This window comes from Python bivittatus, unplaced genomic scaffold (assembly GCF_059951505.1).
Source record: "Python bivittatus isolate LINGU-HERP-01145 unplaced genomic scaffold, Pbiv_v1 ctg000330_np1212, whole genome shotgun sequence".
Taxonomy (NCBI): domain Eukaryota; kingdom Metazoa; phylum Chordata; class Lepidosauria; order Squamata; family Pythonidae; genus Python; species Python bivittatus.
The window spans coordinates 3,508,315-3,525,525 of record NW_028277058.1 but is presented as its reverse complement, the minus strand read 5'-3'; the positions used below and the strand labels follow the sequence as shown (position 1 = coordinate 3,525,525).

The 17,211-nt window shown below is 36.6% G+C and overlaps 1 long non-coding RNA gene across 4 annotated transcripts in view; it reads right to left on the bottom strand.

Moving 5' to 3' along the window:
• LOC148215882 (uncharacterized) overlaps positions 1 to 17,211 on the bottom strand; it is a 75,007-nt gene that overhangs the window by 33,530 nt on the left and 24,266 nt on the right. For 2 of the 4 annotated variants that reach the window (XR_015796346.1, XR_015796349.1), the window contains exons 1-2: positions 10,295 to 12,711; positions 3,123 to 3,253 (exon numbers count right to left, since the gene is read on the bottom strand). This is a non-coding gene — a long non-coding RNA (uncharacterized LOC148215882). Of the gene's footprint in view, positions 1 to 3,122; positions 3,254 to 10,294; positions 12,712 to 17,211 lie in introns of those variants that run through there. The other 2 variants (XR_015796347.1, XR_015796348.1) reach the window with 2 other exon arrangements.

Genomic DNA, 17,211 nt, shown 5'->3' with positions numbered 1-17,211 from the left:
GTGTAAAAACTTTCTGGTCATGGCTGCTACCTACTCCTTCAGCAGGACTCATGAGTCCAGAATGTCCCTCAAAGTGCATACCAACTTTTTCTTGGGGAGTGCAACTTCATCCAGAGTTCATGATGGAATATATCCAGATGGGGCTGGGGGGGGGGGAACTAAAACCCATATATCTTGCTACAGTTGAGTAAAAGCCTGTTCTTCCTATCTAGACCCTCACATCCTCCATGCACTAGGAAAGAACTTCAATGCTAAGAGTCCAGAACAGAGATTTATAACTGTGTATCATCAGTATATTGATGACACTTAACCCCATGCCAATTAATGTAGTCATCCAGATTTATATAGCTCAGATCTGATAGCCCTAAGAAAATAATTGGTAAAGAACCGAAGTGACAGAACTTTGTCTTTTTCATGGATTATAATAAGTCAGTTGTGTCTGAAAATGGAGGTAGCCCTGCCATCAGTGTCAAATGTATTAAGTACTCCTTTTCCTTGCTAACATCTAGTTTTAGGATTTCACTAAAATGTGAAAAGTTGGGGTCACTGACAACTGAGTACCTGGCAGGTTAATGCTTCTTTCTTAAAAAGACAGATATTTAACAAAATGAAGCTAAATGGTGAGAAATGTAGGATTCTGCATTTGGGGCGGGGGGGGGGGGGAAGCAGATGTACATGTACAAGATAGGTGATACTTGGCTTGGCAGTAGCACTTGTGAAAAGGATCTGGATGTTAAACATGATTAGTTCTGTCAGAGCTCACCTGGAATACTGTACCCAGCTCTGGTTACCTCAATACAAGAAGGACATGAAGAATCAGAAAGAGTGAAGAAGAAAAAAAGCAACAAAGATGGCAAGGAGCTTGGAGGTTCAACTCTTCTGAAGAACATTTAGAGGAATGGGTAGAAGGCAAAGGGAGACATGATAGCAGTGTTCCAACACCTGGAGGGCTGTCACAAGAAAGAGGTTGTTTTTTTTTTTCTCCAGAGCTCCTGAAGGTGGAACAAGAACCAAATGGGTGGAGGCTTTGCAGGGAGAGATCTAAACTTGAATTAAGAATGAATTTCCTGATCCAAAGAGCTATTAAATAAATGGAACAGACTGCCTCCTGTAGTTATACATACAGTACTCCAGTGCTGGAGGTTTTCAAGCAAAGGTTGGTTTGAGAATTCCTATCCCAACCAGAGGTTTGGACAAGAAGACCTCCAAGGTCTTTTCCAACCTATCATTCAATGATTCTGTGTTTCTATAATTTCATTTTCGAAGAACCCATTCAGCATTAAGAGGTAATCAAGAATCAGCAGCTTACCCAGTTCCCCACACTTCAGTGAAAGCCTAAAGGATGACATCAGTTCATAAATGTCATTTCCAGATCAGGAAGCACAAGGGAGGCAATTATAAAGAGATAAGTGATCTATAAAATCTTTGGATTCAAGAACAAAATGGTGCTTCAGACTATACAGGGGTGCAAATGTAGCAGCAACAGCAACTCCTTAGAATTAGATGAAAGGAATGGTTTCCCAGGAACATGCAGCTGCAAAGTGCAACTTCACGACCTTGGGAAAAGGTGCAGCTGCTTTAAAGAGTCGCAGACAAAGGCTTTTGTGCTGCTCTGTGCTCCAAAGGACCTCTCTGTGGGTGTGTGTTACCGAACCTGAAGCTCTGCAAAGCCTTAGCTATCAGCTTTTCATAGAATCAGTTTCACTGAAATTATTTCCCTGAGTTCTAAATGGAGGAGGAAGAGGAGGTGGCAGAAATAACTTTTTAAAGAAAGAATCAAAAACAACTGGTGTGATGCTGATTTGTATGTGTGCTTTTGACAGCATATTATCTATCGACGCACCCTGAAAGATTAAGGGAAAGTTGTGAACAAAGTAAGAGAACAATTAGATCTGACCGCAGTGGCAAAGTGAATAACTCCTAGCATCAGATTAAGAATTTGGGTAATAAAAACCTCTTGGGAGAAATTTAGAAAAAGAAATTTGCAGCAGTCAGCTCCACCCATCCATGATGAATATTTATATTGTTTGCATTAGAAAACATGCTTGGAAACACCAGTGAAATTGGTAAATACTGACTGAACATATCATCTGCTAATTGGACACCTCTCATTGAAAAGCCAAGCTGTGCTTTTTAAAAGGGCCGGGGGGTATGTTGAGATAATTTTAGACCCATGCTTTAAAAGACTGAGCTACACAAAATGCTGAATGCATGGTTTAAAATGCTGAACTAAAACGTGAATTTCTTGGGAAAAGAATTACATCAGGAGGAATGGAACAAAGTTATTTTATTTATGGGTGTTTACTTCACTGCTAGAGATGTAAAAGAAATCCATCACCAGCTTCTTTTACTGTAAAATACTGTAATCTGCAAAAATGGGTTCTGCTGCCGCACAGATGGCAGAAAAGTTTGCAAAAACGAGGGGCCCTTTGGGAAAGTGGCATAAAAACTGTATTTGTGAAAGCTGAGTAAAAACATACACTAGGGCTAAAATTGGGTTGAAATAAAAAAGTGTAATATGGATTATTAAAATATATTATTCTGAATGTGAGAAAACATTTATTACAGCAAAAATATATAGTCACAAACATTTTACTGGAAAAAAGAGATTGTAGACCAATACATATAACATCCATATAACAGTAAATGTGTATTTTTAAGGGGGTATGTGTGTGTGTATGTATGCATATACATATACTTATACATATTCATTCATTCATTCATTCATTCATTCATTCATTCATTCATTCATTCATTCATTCACTGGAACTGATACCGTAACAGTGAAAGATCCAGAATTTCCACTAATCTACATATACTTATGTAGAATACTCAAAGTTTTTGATAGAGAGTACAGGAAAAAAAGGGGGAACACTATCAACATTTCAGTATAAACAGGAACACCAACAACATTTCAATAAATAGCTCAGTAGATTAAAGAAAGAAGAGTGTGAAACAATAAATAAAATCATACATATATTATTTTCAAGTCCTAACCTAGAACCCACTGAAGAACAATAGAACATGTAAGACATGAATTGTCAGAACTATCAATAAATTATGCACTGAAAAATCACATCCCACAACCAAAGTTGTTTATTTTCCCCCTTCATCTCACTCACCTTGTTAGTGCCCATGGTGCTTGAAAGGCAGGCTCAAAATTCAGCAGCTGTTCTGAACATGTGGACTCAGAACAAGTGGTTCCAGGGGGAACAGATAAAAGCTCTCAATGTGCTTTTCCTCTCCCAACTGGCTATTTTTCATCAGAGAGAGAAAATTTATATTACTGACTTGCAGGAGAACCAGGCATGGTGGTGCACATTAATATGGGGTCCCCTTCTCTTCCTTTCTGCTCTTGCTCTCCAAAGTGACAAAGCAAAGGGGGCAATTTTGCACAGAGAGGATTACTTGCAAAGATTCTGGGGTGAGAATGGATAGAAGTTGTTCAGTAATTTCCAGAGCAATAAATGCTTGGCTTAAGAAAAGTAAAATCCACTTTAAATAATCTGTCTCACTCTCAGAGGCTCATTCCTGACCCCTGACTTAGAAACGTCTGAGGACTTTGATCTTTGCAACCCCCCTTTGAAAAACAGACCTGATCTGTATTTTCTGGCCTATGTTAATAATGTTCTGGCCTAACATCTGCTTTTGAACTTGTCCCACATTTTCATTCTCTGTACAAAAAAACAAAACAAAACAACAGCTTCTGTTTTTCTACTTTACTCTCAAGTTGCTTGAGAATTTCTTTCACATTTCTCTTGATAGTCCTTTTGAGCTTAGTTTATTGTTGCAGGTGGTGAAGGGCACAACTGCTGCTGGCAGTATTTTTGGTTATATGTTTTCTATTCTTCTGAAATGGATTCACTTTTCCCTTGGATTTTATTTAAAGTACAGGAACCAGGAAAGCTACAGACTACTAGATATTTGTTTGCATAGAATATTTACACATACACCTTGGCACATTATTACTAAATAATTCAACAGTAGTGTATTCCACCTCTGAGGATTTTTCCAGAATGCTTTTTCCTGAAATAAATTTTCAACTCCTCCCCCCTTTTTCCCTCCTACAAAACTGGATGAGAACTGCAGAAGACCATCTTTTGCATGGCAGAATATCAAGAGCCATGCTTTGGTGAAAAGTATGCAACAAAGGAATGAATGAAAGAAAGTAGTGACAAAGTGATGCATGGTATAAAAAGGAACAACTCTATGTCTGTATCAATCTAGAAGTGGTTTAATTAAGATAATTTGAAACAATTCAAGTTGAATTAATATTGCTGAACCAAACAAAACAGAAGAATCAAGAATGTGATAATTCAGCTTGTTGGCAACAATTCATGCCATAATTTAGGAGAACGTTTTGTCTGCCATGTATAAAGTAAAAGCATAAAGACTTATTTATATATGACTAATAATACATTCCCCTAAATTTAAATTTAGTTGGCCATACACACACACATAAAAATACACTCATGTATATGCATGTGTGTGTGTGTATGTATGTATGTATGTATGTATATATATACATATATATACACACATACATACATACACATACATACATATTCCATTATCTAACAGCAGCCTCACTGGAATTTTTTCAGAGTGGTTTTGAATTTCAAACTCAGTTTCAATTGGCTTGTGAATACAAGCATTTTTTGAGTGAAGATAAGCATAAATAAATACAGGACAGGCATCTTTATACATCCAACCACTTTTTTCTATAATGCAGAGTTTCGGCCTCAGCAACTTTAAGATATAAGGACTTCAGCTCCCAGAATTTTCCAGCCAGAGGTCCATACATCTTAAAGGTGCTGTGGTTGAGAAACACTGCTGTAATAAAAAGGAAACAGCAGTTTTGGAAGTAACATTGAAAAACAACCTTCCCCTCTCATAAGGAAGATTGCCTTTCTCCAAACTGAGGTTAACAAGGAAAATTCTATCATTCTTTTCTGCAGAAGAATTTACATTTCTTTGTAACACAACAGCCTTCACTAGTACCAAAGCTAAATTTAACCTCTCCAACAATGGTTATATTACAGTTCTCCAGTTTTATGGCATATTTTTAAATTCTCTTTCTCTCTACAACTGTTCATGCTTGGTTGTCCTTCCAATGTGAATATTTCTGAAATATTTGAGGAAAATCCCTCCAGCTATTTTGGAGTTATGCTAGCATGAATACACGCAGACATATTTACCCAATGTAATAAAAGCCAGTAGCCTGGGTTTTCTTTTAAACCTGGATCAGTTAAAGAGAACCAAGCTTTAAATGTTTCAAAGTTATCATGGGTTACCTTGCAAATTCTGTAAAACAGGTTCTACCCTTAAAATGTCCCTTTCTTCACTAAAAAAAATCACTGTGAGAAAAAATGCATTGTTTCAGTGATTTTTCCTTCCAAGTGGGGTGGAGACAGTGGTAGAAGTAATCAAGAGTTTGTGGACTTCAATTTATATTAATTTATTTGCAATTTTCATGAAATATTTTTCATAATATTTGTCTGGTACTCTCTGGAAAACAATTCAGGTAACATATGAATCTGTCCCATTTAAAATTACTGGAATGATAAACATGGGTAGCAATGCAATTATGAATTGGATTTTTCAAGGGTAAATCATAATTTTGGGATTATTTTGAAGAAAAACTATCGATGGCAAAACTACTTCTACAAAGTCTGACTTTCAAAATCAGTACTTTTCCACTGACCAATTTATCTTTTTCCCCTCCTTCCTGAAGAGATCAACTCAAGAGATAGCTATTCTAATTGGAAGTAAAACAGATGTATAAACATACTTTAGATATCTATTAAATAACTGCTGGATTGTTATACTCCTGTTGGTTCATTAATGAAAACTCAGTGGATTACTGCAGGTTTCTAAAAAGCCTTCCTCTGCAAAAACACAAGGAATATTTGCAATTTTCACCTTGTGCACATTAATTATAATTCCTTTTTTTTGTAATGTTATTCCCAATTTTATATCTTTGCCTTTTTTTCCTTTGTTTCTTAACAGAAAAAGAATGACAATGTTCTGACTTCCAGGAAAAGAGAGAGAGAGAGAAAGCCTTGCTGGACACATAAATAGATCGTGTGACATTCATTCACGTCAATCAAGGTTGAGTGGAATCAACTGAGAAATAAAACAGGCAGACACCTTTGACTGTGAAAGTGAAATTACTTGAAATAGTTTTTCTTTTCTTTTTTTTAACCTCTGGTCCAGATTGTTTTGGTTGTGTTTTTAAACTTTATCTGTAAAAAGGTCTCTAGTTCTAGAAGTTATGACTCACTGTTGCAGGAAAGAAAAGTCAAAAGCTCAATTTAAAGAAGCTTACTGGGCCAAACAATGGGCTTTATTTTTCAGCACTAACTGGTACAGGAGTAATGAACTAACTCTTTCCTCTCTGATGCTACAGATCAGAGATAAGCATCGCATAGCCACTCAGAACCTAAGTATCCCATGTAACCTTTGGAGGTTGCCTGGCTCAAGATCCAAACCCCTCTCCACTTAACATGCTGTATCTCTCTGATACGGTCTACTAACTGTCCCATAAGAACAAAACATTGTCATATAGGAGAATCCTGGTGGAAAAGGGGTATATTGCTATTCTGTGCAATGGAACTGAGATGAAAGGACTTTTTTCTAACAATTTTTTTTTTAATAGGCATATGGTAATCTCTGCCTCTCTTGGTGTCTGGCTCTCTCTCTCTCTTAGTATTTATTTATTTATTTATTTATTTATTTATTTATTTATTTATATTTCAGATTTAGATACCGCCCATCTCACAAAAAGTGACTCTGGGCAATATATATGCTTATTTGAAGCACAAAAGAAAAGAAATCAAAGGATTTATAGACAGGAAGGAATATGATTGGTGCTTGCACAGGTAGGAGGGGAAAGCAGCAGTAGAATCTACCAATCAAGGCCATGTGCAAAACACCTCATTGCCAAAGCCAAGGAACAGATTGAACTCTGGACAATAAAAGAGACCTTTTTCTGTGGCGGCACCCCATTTATAAAATTCCCTCCCCAGAGAGGCTTGACTAGTGCCCACCTTAGCATCATTTCAGTGCCAGGTGAAGACCTTTAAAATAATTGCATTTTAATTTGTATTATTTTAGATTTTGAACAACCACCTGCTCTTCCTATTTCTATTCAGTGTGCTTATTAGTATGCCTTATTGTCAACTGAAAGCATCATCTACTGGGTGGTTCAAACATTTTAATAAATAATAATAAAATTACTTATAAAATTAATAAGTAAATAAATTTCTTAAGCCATTTCGTTTCCAGCCAGGTTCAGCACAGAAGAGAAAGCAGTTTAAGGTTGCTGTGCTGGTGAGATCCAATCTGATGGCATTTACTTCAGAGTGTCCCATTGTTCCCTTTTGGGGATCATTAGAATATAACATAGGAAGATTTGTGCTGGATCAGACCGAAAGCTAACTTAATGATCCATTTCTTCCCATATTGGGAAGCCTATGAGCAGAACATTAGTCTTTGATTTTTATTCTCCATGAATTTGTCTCGTATCCTTTTAACATCCTCCAAAGTTAGTTGCTAGGACTCTATCTTGCAGTAGCAAATCCTACAGATTAACTAGGTGATGTACATCTGCCCTGAATCTCCCACCATTCAGTATCATAGGACTCTGACTTCTATTAACAAGAATCTCCTCTTTATTTTCTTTGCATGATGCATAATTTGGTTCTGAAAAGTGTTTCAGTATATAAAGTTATGTGCTCCATTATGCATAAAACATGCAGTAGAGCGCTTTGGCTAGAGGGTTTTGGGTACAAGAACCTGACCAGCAATGCTGGTTTGGAGGCTGCAGTCGATATTAAAAAGCCTACAATGAGAAAGGTGGAGAAATTCCAAACCACTTCTTCTCACCCATTTTTATGTCAAAAATTATGTTGCACTGTCCCTCATCTATTCATTCTTTCATTTTGTACTTCCCTGCCAGTAATAATGATTGCCCATAGATAATATAGAGACTGGGAATGTTGGTGGAAATGTAGATAATTCATTCTTTTATAACCCAAATTTAAGGGCCTGTTTGGGAGTTTATTTAAAGTAGGTTTGCATCATTAAAATGCTGAGGAAGGAAGGAAATATATTTCTACAGTGGATATGAAATTTTGGAGGCACTGCTGTCGTCCACACCAACCCCTTCTTCTCTGGCTATGCTGACTCTTAAAAAGAAGAGGGACTCAGGGTTGTTTAATCAAACATAAAACTGTTAGCTTGAGAAAGTGGCTGAAGCCAGAAAGAGGAACAAGTTGTTCTGAATATTCAGCTTAGATTCCAAATGCATTTAACTCATTCAGTGAAAACAAGGGCATTGTGTGCATAGCTCTAGGTCAGGATGCTAGTTCTACGCAAAGCATAAGTTCAGAATGCAAGCAATTCTGGCACATCTTCATACAGTTTATATAGGATATTGGCCATATTACAGAAGGGGATATTTTATAGTTGGTTGCCATGCCCATTCAATGGCATGAAAGATGCTGCAACAAAAAAAACATATGTATTGTAATTAAGTGACAAGAGAACCAACTTGTCCTCATCCATATCTGGCTGATTAAAAACCCAATGTCTTATTAATGCTTTTTCCTTCTCACCTACAGACAAGGAAGAAAATCATGGAAGGGATAATTGATCCAGGGCTGGCTACACCCACAACCTTAGTAGGATTTAATGCATCCCTCATCAGGCATAGCTTAAAACCCTAGGACTATGAAAGCATGATGCATTTTGTACAAAGTTATATTGCCCAAATGAGAGATTCTTCAAATGGCCTGTTTTCACCCTCTCTTAACCACAGAATAAATCTGGGCTTTGTAATCGTTTACCTGTCAGCCCTAGAAACATGCCAGTTAAGAAGTCCCATCCCGCTTGTAATAGCACAGGATCCTCATACCCTGCCTGCCTTTCATGCAGCCTACCTTGGAATGTCACTGTGGTACGGCACACTATGTTGTTACATAGGCATTCCAAAAGTGCCATCAGAACAAAATCTTGTTGAGGACAATCTAACATTTCAGCCATATATTGGGTAGTTTTAAATCTCTAACTTGCCTCAACAAAACCTCTAACCTTTCCATAATTTTGATTCTCCCCTGCAAAAAAACAAAAACAAAAAACCTTCCAATTTGTAAGAGATAGGATATTGATGGTGTCAAGCATCATAGCAGCTTTTCTGTGATGATCTTATTTGATGAAATGGTTATTAAAATAATTTCTCATGCCAGGTAGTTCCAACTTTAGAAGCTTTAAACTGTCCTCTTTATCTTGATCAGTAACAGTCTGATTTTACAGCTTGAGCATTTCAAAATGAGTCCTTCTACTTTTTGCAGTGTGGATTTTGTTACATAAAACAAATGCCTACTAATCATACTTTGTATGAGAGCAAAGAACTAGTGATAATCAACAGGTAAAACGTGCTCTAAATATATAAAGAATCTAACAGAATTATAACATTATATTATATTATAATTATATAAATATTTAAAATTTATATAATTATAATTATTATAAATTATATAAAATAATAATAATAATAATAATAATAATTATTATTATTATTATTATTATAGTATAGCATAAAGAATCTAACAGAATTATCTCTTGCTCATATTTGGAAAATGCAGATCTTTTCCTCTGTCTCTTTTGGCAGACATTTAAATCTAAGCATGTGATCAAAATCCCACCAAGGTCAATTTGATTTTTTCTGTCTCTTTCATTGACCTCTTCAATTTGCACTCAATATATGCGAAGGCTAAGAACATCTGCAAAGATAGTGCACAGCTATTAAATGACACACTGTAGATGCATTCACACTTCCGTTTGGTTATTCTTGCATAATCCAAGTCTGACACTGGTAGCTCTGCTAGCACCTGAGCAAATATTTATGGAAAGATGTGCTCCTTTCTAACCTTTTCCCCAACTGACATGAGAGTACTTGAAACTTGAATAAAGGCCATAGCTATTAAGTCTTTGTGCGATCTATTGTACTTCATCAGACAGCTTATGTGCTGGGCAGCCTTGAAAATATACAGCTTCTCTTCTGCCAGAAACATTCTCATGCTGCTATACACAGCTACTCATTATTGTTAAAGAAGAATAACCAAGCTGCATCTGTCACAGAGGCTTAACAGCCATATCATCAGCCTGAAAGCGATGTAAACAAGCCAACATCATTTGAATAGAGTGCCACAATAATGGATAAGAGTCCAAATGCACACTTAGCAATTTTGATAGACACAGAGCAGAGTTTTTATTATGGAGTCAAACTCACCTTCCAGGGTTTTCAAAAATTAGATGAGTGTCACTGCATCCATCTAAAAGGAAGCAGAGTAATGGATAAGTTCCTTCTAGGCATACTGTACATTCATTTTAATAGTGAAGACTTTCTCCGCTTGTCCTCCCATCATGGTCCACAGGGGGCCATTAAAAGAGGGGCAAATGACAAAATATGTGTGCAGTGTCATCATGCAAATGCCCTGATTTACATACTGGTATCTGATGTCACAGCACAAGTACATAATGGTAGCAGTTGCATGATGATGTCATTATTTTGATGCCTTTGTGGTTTGGAGGAGACACCAATGTGCCCATTCAGATGTGATTAGAATGCAGTGTTAGATTCCCCAGCCAATGTGCTGGCTGGAACTCTGGAAGCTCAAAATATTTGTTTCAAAAATCTCAAAATATATGGAAGACATTAGGTTGCAAAAGTAGGGAATGGAGAATTCTTGTTGTACAGTAGCAGATCAATAGCAAAATATTTTGTCTCCAGCTCACCAAAGATTCCCTGTATCTAAAAGGGAGCTCTTTTCCTCTCTTGAATAGGATTCCACTGCTCATATCCTTTGACTGGATCTTCTACAAAATCAATACTTAATAAATCCCACCATTTTTTGCAAATCCCAAAAAATTCCAACTGATAACTCAGTGCTGAAACTGTGGAAAGAATTTGGGATACTATGCTGGTAAGCTATGATACTTATTACTGAAATTATTTTAAACAAAGTTTTTTTTTTAAATATATATTTTATTTTATATAGATAGATGATGTAGAAGTAGACATAGTTGTACTGTAAATGTAGATGTAGACATAGACATAGATGTACTGTAGATACAAATTTCCTCTTCTGGTCCATAGACCTGAGATATCTTGATGGTCTTTGAACCAAATACAGGACAAGTCTGTTCCTACTTTTTGCTTTTTCTTCCCCAAGATTGAGGCTGGCTAGCTGGTGTGAAATACTAAAATCACAAGGATATTATCACCTATGAAAATAAATGTAGTGTGTGCTAAAGAAATATTAGTGAGCACTTTAGTCATTTAAGAATTTTAAATCATATTATTTTGCTCAGGAAATGAGAACTTTCACTCAGAATGGATGTAAAATTGATCCATTGAATGTTTAGATGGATATCAGCCTGAAAATATAGAAAATTATAGACATCTCCATTTGTTTATTTTCTTTTGGTTATAGAGGTGTCTACCAAAAACAATAAAACACACACCTGTCCTCTTCAGGAAGGACAAGTGAAATAGTAGACAGACAGACAGACAGTTATAGAGATATATAGAGATATAGGTTTTTTTTTAAAAGCATCACAATGGTTCCCTTTACTCCAAATTCACCCAAAGTTTGCCCTGAGCCAAAAAAACAAACTAACAAACAAAAAACCAGTGGCATTCTCTTCCCATCTTTACCAGCATTCAAAACTTTAGCTAAGATGGATATCACATATGAGTTGCAGTGAATGCCCCATGAACCTAGAGCTCAATAATAAGAAACCTTTTCCTCCAAGAATCCATCATTCCAATTTAGCTGACACCCACACTAGACCTTTTGCAGAGCTGAACTGCAGTCATCCCAAATTAGGCTCAAATACGAAGTAGATTTCAAGCAAAGAAATGAAGCCTGAATAAAAGAAACAAAAACAAATAAATGAAACAAAAAACTCCTAAATGATGGCAACTCTTTTGAAAGAAGCTTCCCTTAAAGGCTCCTACTATAACATTACCTGTGGAAACTACTGTCTATCAGTGGTTCACCCCCCTATATGCATATGTGTATGTGTGTATGTATGTATGTATGTATGTGTATGTGTGTATGTGTATGTCTGTCTGTCTGTATGTGTGTGTGTGTATGTATGTATGTATGTATGTGTATGTGTGTATGTGTATGTGTGTATGTATGTATGTGTATGTGCATATGTATGTATGTGTGTATGTGTGTATGTGTATGTGTGTATGTATGTATGTGTGTATGTATGTATGTATGTGTATGTGTGTATGTATGTATGTGTGTATGTATGTATGTATGTGTATGTGTGTATGTATGTGTGTGTGTGTGTCTGTATGTATGTGTGTGTGTCTGTATGTAGTCTCATGAGTATGGATGCTTGGCAACTTCGAAGCTGTTGGATAGATTAGTATCTGGATAGCAGCTGCAATGCAAATGTGAAAGAATCTGTTAATATAATATAAGAAAGCTTTGCAGTGTGAATGGCATCATTGCCTGAGGATAGAAAGAGGAACAAAAATGGTTATTCGTAGTAGCTACATTATAAGCTCTTAAAGTCTCGTTACTTTTATAAATCCATCATGCATATCCAGTTTATGGACCTACTAAAGAATATTATTGAATTTCCAATGGCTCTAATTCTCAACCCTTTTACTATAGGTTTTACTCTAGTATTAAGTAATAAGGATTTCTCTGACATTTTGACAGTTGAGACATATATTACCTTTGATCTTTTCTCCCACTATTTAAGTTACTGTCTTTCTACCTTTAATGTTCCTTCCACTCTCAACTATGGGTATGGATATACTTATTACTCGAGATTACAGACTTAAGTTGTCATCACTTAGACGGGTGTTTAAATAGCATTTTCCCCTGTATTCCAGCAATATCCAAGAATGGTCTGTAATTATGTTAGGTCTTGTCATCCCTTCTTTAGAACAAAATAAGGGGATTGGCTGTGACTAGGAACAGAAACAATGGAAGCAGAACAGGGATTTGCTGTGGGGACATCAACTTTCATCTTAATACAGACTTCTGCTAACTCAAGAATGGATTGCTGACTCAAGGATAGGTGGAGTGCACTTCAACTCAGCAGTGGAGAAACATGCTTCATATTACTTAATGAGTTATTTTAAATCTCATATGAATCATATCTCTTGTTACTGCTGGTAGAGTTTATTGCCATATTCATGATAAGAATATTTCAAGGTAGAGTCATGCCATAAGGTCTTCTGCAAGAATATGAGAATTATTCTATTCATAGATCAGTCTTAAAGCTACTCCCATTGATGTCTCCATCCCATGCTTCCCAAAGCAGTAGCATGCCTCCTCTGTGATTGTGATGGTACACAACAGCACCTGTGTTTATTAACTATTGCACAGTATTGTTCCATACTTTGTCTAGCTGTTTGCAAGGACCAAGTATTAAATCCATCTACATTCAGATTATTTCTTCATTCATTTCTTTATTCAAATTTATAAACCTGCCCAACTTAAACAACTCTGGGTGACTTACAATAACAATAGCCAATTAAAGCAAAACCAAAAAGATTGCCAAACCAGAATAAAAATAATGGAAATTAAAAAGAGCAAGACCTGATTGTGCAAAACATCCAATGAAAATAATATCCTATCCCATGGCATGGAAGAAGAGCCAAGTCTTCAAGGATTGTTTAAAGGATAACAAGAGTGGGGCAACATGAACTTTTTTTGAGCGGGTGGGGTGGGGGGGGCTACCATTCCAGATGGAAAGTTACTTGATCAAAAAAGCACACTTCTAGGGACCCATTAGATGACAATGTTTCAAAAATGGGACCCAAAGCATGCCAACTCTGGCAGATCTTACAGGATGGGCACAGATAATGGAAAAAATGTGGTCCATCAGTCCATATTCCATGATTCTCAAATTCTTATTGTAGCATTTTTCAACATTATAGTCTACCATCAAACTGTACCATGTTGCAGAGAATTCTGAACAATTTACAAGGCAAGGATTGCTATATTTCTTTTTCCTGAGATCTCAGTTGCCTCAAGGAGGACATACGATGTCAGGGAATGGGGCTACTCTTTTGTCATCCTGATTCACAGATATTGCACAGATCATTCTAATGGTCATATTCTTCATGCTCATATAAACTTTCATGATACATAAGCATCAGGCCTCATTCAGATCTATACCTTTATGTACTGTACTTGCCTTTACACACAGAGAAAGAAGTTGCCCCTTTCAGAATCCACAGAGAGCAAAAGAGAGTGGTCTAGCCATGGAGAAAGAGATTTGATTCCATGAGGGAGATGAGGGCCTCCACCAAGACTTGGTCTTGCAGAAAGTTCTGCATCTGTGATAACAGGCAGGCCAGATGAAATTCAATGCCGCTTTAGCTGTTCTAGTAAAAATCCTACCTGATACTGCTAGTATACTGCTAATATATCCTTGCCTAATATTTTCTTACATGAGCCAGTTTGGTGTAGTGGTTAAGGCACCAGGCAAGAAACCTGGAGGCTGAGAGTTCTAGTCTCACTTTAGGCACAAAGTCATCTGGGTGACCTTGGTCCAGTTGCTCTCTCTCAGCCTTAGGAAGGAGGCAATGGAGAACCACTTCAAAAAATATTCAAGTAAATATTCAAGTAAAAGTATTCAAGAAAACTGCACTAGTCCAGGCCAGGAGTCAACATTGACTAGAAGGCTGGCTAGCTAAACAAACAAACAAACAAACAAACAAACAAATATTTTGTAGCTACAACTTACAATGGTAAAGCTGGCAAGTTTCTTTCAGAGAAGTTTACCTATTATCTTAAGCCATCATTTTAGACAGGTTAAGGAACCCTGTTTTTGATGGAACACAACTTGTGGTCTTAGCTCTTTCTGTTCCTAAAATAGTCTCTTTATATCTTTCCTCTTCTCTCCTCTGTTCCTTTCAAGATGAACTGTTGTCCTTTCCTTAAACTTTATTTCCTCAAAATATAATCTGAAAATCATCAAATGCCACTCTTTCAGTGAATGATTGCTGCAAGATCCAAAAGGCCACTGATTGCTTCGTATTACTTGGTAAATGAGATTTTATTTAAAGAGAACCGCACCACTGTTGATTCCTTATTGTAGCATAGTTTTCTTCTGAACCTGCTAATTTCAAATTTGATTCTGGCAGCATTCACAATCTGTGTAAATATTTGGTAAATGTTTGAGATAATAGTTTATTATTCTCTTGTCTGTTTTTAACTTTATACTTTACACTTCAATTGTTCACTAAATGAACTCATTTTAATCAAAAAATTATCATTAATTATCAGCCATTCAATCAATATTCATTTTAAATGCACTAGATAAAAAAAAAAAAAAATCCCCTGAGTGATCACCACTAAGAAAACAGGAAATTTATTTTCATCAGAGCTCTATGCATCATTAAAAGATAGTTCGTCTTATTACAGTCTGTTATTAATGTTCAGAATCCATTTAATTTCACTTTTAACTGACTGTGGCAATTAGATAATTGATTTAATCTGCAAGCTTTGGTGAATTGCACTGCTCTGAATTAGTGCCAATATAGAATGTGTTACTAACATGCAAACTAAATTTATGAATACCCTGAAAGAAGTGATTAATTTAGGTCCTCTGAGGTCTGTGAATCACCCTTATGATTCTCCTGGAAGTTCATAATGACAGGGTTTTTTTATTAGCACCTTTTTTGGATATCAAGCCCTATTTTTTTTCTTTAAAATTTCTTTAATTTTTTTTATTCAAGATGATTAAAAACAGTGGGGCTGGGTACCCATTTGTCATAACATAATAATATCAGCAAAAGCAACAATAATATCATCGTGAAGTCAGGCTTGATTTCTGATGGCTATAGAGACAAAACTGGAATTTCCTTGGCAAAAGTACAGAGGTAGCTTGTGTACTATATGATTTTTATGGCAACCCAATTCGGGAATAGTGATTCTGGGCAGGTTTCATATAATTAAAAGCATAAAATAAGAGAACCAAAAACAAAATACACCTTAATATAGCATAACTATGCTTTCTCAGTGATGTCTTCTGCCTTCTGCATGATATGCCCCCTACTCCTCCCATTGTATTAATTTTTCAGAAATTGCTTAAAACCTGGTTGTTCTTCCAAGCCTTGGGGTAGGATGGCTGGTTGAGCCCCTTTGATTTAGGCATTTTTTGGGCTTTCCTGTTATGGATCAATGTTCTGTCAACCATCTCTTCTTTTCTTTTATATATGTTACTTTTTAATGTTACTTCATTGTAAGCCACACAGAGTCAGGCAGCCTCAAAAATAGAATATTAGAAGTTAAACTAAACCAAAGATGAAGCACAACATATTCCAATTCTAAAACTATTTCAGGATGGGCTCCTCTAACGCTTTGGCCTAATGCTCAGAGAAAAACCTGGTTTTTCAAGGTCTTATGGAAGGGAACATCCAGATTCCTGGAAGAATGCTATTCCAAGGGCAGGTGCTGTTACAGAGAAGGCACACTTCCTAGGTCCCACTAGGTGACAGTTTCATAGAGGAGAGCTGAAACAGATCCACACTGCTGAATATTGGGAAACAGGCAGAGATGATTGGAGGGAGATGGTCCTGCAGGTAACCCAGCCATGTACCATAAATGACTTTATGGTGATAGCCAACCTCTTGAATTGTACCTGGAAACTGACAAGGAGGCAGTGCGTCTCACAAAACAATGGTATTATATGGGCATAATTCCCTGCACAATGTGTTCTGGACTGCTGCATCTTCCAGATGGTTCTCAAGGTCAACCTTGTATACAGTACATTGCAATAATCCAAATGGGAGATGACCAAGGGATGAACTGAGCTTCCTGATCCAGAAATGGGTGCAACAGGTACACTGGAAATGAAAGACATTATATTCATAAATACTCTTGGCCACCACATAACATAGTGGAAGAACATCATATTTAATCCATGAGAACTCCTCTTCTTTAAAATAAAATTCAAAAGCATATTCATCAGACTGAGTGAGAACTGTAAAGGGGAAAATGCAGGAGGTTTCTGCACTGTGTTACCAATAGCCAAAAGCAATGTTACCTTCCCTTAATCATCATCATCAGAGAACCTATTGTCTACAAAATGATTTGGCATTTGAGAAAGGCTTCTTTACGGGTATCCATAGAAGTGGGCAGGGTGGGCAAGTGATGAAATGTGCCT